At 44.2% G+C, this 3,123-nt stretch overlaps 1 long non-coding RNA gene across 1 annotated transcript; it reads right to left on the bottom strand.

Annotated features, from left to right (window-relative positions):
* Positions 1 to 590: 590 nt before the first annotated feature.
* Positions 591 to 2,854, bottom strand: LOC106002467. The gene is made up of 3 exons (XR_001175931.1): positions 2,746 to 2,854; positions 1,919 to 2,093; positions 591 to 684 (listed from the first exon to the last, which is right to left on the bottom strand). It is a non-coding gene; the product is annotated as an uncharacterized LOC106002467 (long non-coding RNA).
* Positions 2,855 to 3,123: the final 269 nt, after the last annotated feature.

Below are 3,123 nucleotides of genomic sequence, written 5' to 3'. Positions count from 1 at the left end.
AACTCAGAGCCTGGGTAATGTCCCTGAGCTTTTCTGCTCAAGATAACACTCTAGCACTTGAGCTACAACTGTACTTCCAGCTTTTTGGGTAGTTAATAGAGGTAACAGTCTCACAAACTTTTCTGCCCAGGCTGGTAGTTAAGGTAACAGGTGTAAGCCACCAGCTCTTCATTCAGTTTTTTTTTTTGGGTCCAGTCGAGGGCTTGAACTCTGGGCTTGGGCGCTGTCCCTCAGCTCTTCAGCTCAAGGCTTACTCTCTACCACTTGAGCCACAGCGCCACTTCCGGCTTTTTTTTTCTTTTTGCTTATGTGGTGCTGAGGAATCGAACCCAGGGCCTCAGGCATGAAAGGCCAGTGCTCTAACACTGAGCCACCTTCCCAGCCCCTCTTCATTCAGTTTTTAAAAAATTTATGTCAGGCTCTATGGGTGTAATGCAGTGGTAAAGTATTTGCCCAACATGTAGAAGGCCCTGGGTTCAATCCCTAGCACCAGGAGAAAAGTATCATTTGTATTTCTAATACATTTTCTGTAATGTATTCTGGAACAGAGTCAAATAAAACTTTTTCTCCCACTTACCTGAGTGCTAGTAACATCTGATGCAAGGAACTGGGAATCTTTGAGGAGTTCACAGATCTCTGCCCGAGTGCCTTCTCCATTAGGTAGCCTAGCAGCAGCATCCCGAACTGATAACATCAGAAAGTACAAAATCCAGGAGTCAATCAAGGCCTTCACTAAGGAACTAGGTCCCCTGACGTGCTATGAAGTGGCAGTACTCCTTGAACTTACTGAATCTCACTGACTGAGTCAGGTGCACCCTGCCCTCTAGTGGCCAGCATCTCTGCCACTGGAGAGTCCTATACACTTCACACTTGGGGAGGTCTGAAGGTTTCTGGACACCTTGGAATTCAGTGGTTCTAGGAACCGAGGTAGGAATAATATTACATCTCTTACTGAAATTTCACATTTCACGCAATTATAAACAAAGGCTCTAAGTATACATTGGCAGTGCTGTGATGCTGTAATATAAGTCCAATGGTTTCATATATTGTAGATGTTGAAGACAATTCACAATCATTTCTATTCGTATCTTTTTGGAATTGACAGAAGTTATATAAAATCTGCTGCTAACTCTTCTCATTGACTATTCCAAATATATATTTCTGCACATAGCTTGCTATAGTATCTTATTAACTACTTTCAAACTGACTTCTTTTGCAATGAAAAATTCTTACTATGCTCTTAAAAACCATTCTGGAAAGGGGTCCATAGGTTTCTCCAGACTGCCAAAGGGATTCAGAGCAACATAAAAATCTAAGAAAGCAAAGTCCCACATTTTACTACTTAGCTGGCCTGGGAGAAATTCTTTTTTTTCCTTTCCTTTTTTTTTTTTGGTCAGTGTGGAGCTTGAACTCTGGGCCTGGGCACTGTCCCTGAGGTCTTCAACTCAAGGCAAGCACTCTACCACTTGAGCCAGAGCATCACTTCCAGTTTTCTGAGTAGTTTATTAGAGATAAGAGTCTCATGGATTTTCCTGCCTTGGCTGGCTTTGAACCGTGATCCTCAGATCTCAGCCTCCTGAGTAGCTAGAATTACAGGCATGAGTTACCAGTGCCCCGCAGGGAGAAATTCTTGGATGAACATAACTCTGAGCCCAACTGCAGAAAGAAATACTGATTCTTGGCATCCATCTCCAGGCAGAATCCCTCCCTCATTTCCCAAATTCCAAAGATTACAAATATTATCCCTCAAGGGTTACAAATGTTAACCCTATCCCTAGCTCTGAGTGGATGATACAAGAGTAGAATCTGGCACCAAGAGAAGAGAATTGATTTGAGAATAGTTTTGGGACGGATTAAAAAACAACAACAACAACAACAGGAAGACAGAAACCCCTGATGATAGATACACGTTACATACCAAGAGACAGGATGGTGACATAGGCAGGCCGATCAGAGCGCAGCAGTGAATGCTCTCGAGCCTTGTTGAGGGAGGTCTCCTTGTCAAACACGCCCTTTACTGGCCCCACCACAGACTCAAAGCCATGCATGCGAAAAGTGAATGCCTTATGGGGTTGACTGTACCTATAACGTTCCTGCCAAGAGAAAAGGCAGAAAGCTCCCAAGTCAGAATTAGTAGAACTCTTCCTAGCTCTCCACTACAAAAAGGGAACCCACAGATGGATTCTAAAACAGGAAGGAAACAAGTAATCCCACTAACAAGGAACAGCCAGCCACAATAAAAAAAATTTTTTAAAAAGATAGTCCTCAGAGCTGGTCACCCAGCAAAGGACAACAAAGCTTTCTTGGAAAAAAAGACCATCCAATTAGTGATCACTCCCTTCCTTCACATCATTCCTTCCCCAAACTAGGAATCTCAACCATCAGAGTATCTCGGGTGAGGAGTACTGATTTTCTCAAAGAATCTGGACTCAAATAGAGCACTTCTCTCTACTTGGCTTCTCAAAGGCAGATATTTATACTGCACTCAAGGTACTTTTTTGTGGGTATGTGTTATCGGTCCTGGAGCTTCAATTCAGTGCCTAGGCAGTATCTCTGAGCTTCTTTTAATCAAGGTTAGTGCACTACCACTTGAACCACAGCACCACTTTCAGCTTTTTCTGAGTCTATTGGAGATAAGATTCTCACAGACTTTTCCTGTACAGGCTGGCTTCAAACCTTGGTCCTCAGATCTCGGCCTCCTGAGTAGCTAGGCTTACAGGCGTGAGCTCTCTAGGGACATCTTACCTGCTCCTGAAAAACTCGTTTCTCCTCCCCTGTGCTGGGCCGCACAACATAGTCAGTTCTTCTGAAACAAAAAATTCTGCATCATCTTTCAGAGCTAGAAGATGATAAGTCACACACCCATCACCCTTTTTCAGCACCTAGAACTCTTTCCTTGACAACATGAAAATCCCTTCAAGGAGAAGGAGGGTGGGAGGGGGAGGGGGGAAGATGGGAAGGGATGGGAAGGGGAAACAAAGGAGGGGGCAACAATGCTTGATAAGAAATGCACTCATTGGGCTGGGAAGTTGGCTCAGTGGTAGAGTGTTTGCCTCGCATGCATGAGGCCCTGGGTTCGATTCCTCAGCACCACATAAGCAGAAAAAAAAAGCCGGAAGTGGC

This window comes from Dipodomys ordii, unplaced genomic scaffold, assembly GCF_000151885.1.
Source record: "Dipodomys ordii isolate 6190 unplaced genomic scaffold, Dord_2.0 Scaffold11277, whole genome shotgun sequence".
Classification (NCBI taxonomy): Eukaryota; Metazoa; Chordata; class Mammalia; order Rodentia; family Heteromyidae; genus Dipodomys; species Dipodomys ordii.
The sequence above is the reverse complement of the archived record's forward strand: the minus strand, read 5'-3'. Positions and strand labels throughout refer to the sequence as shown.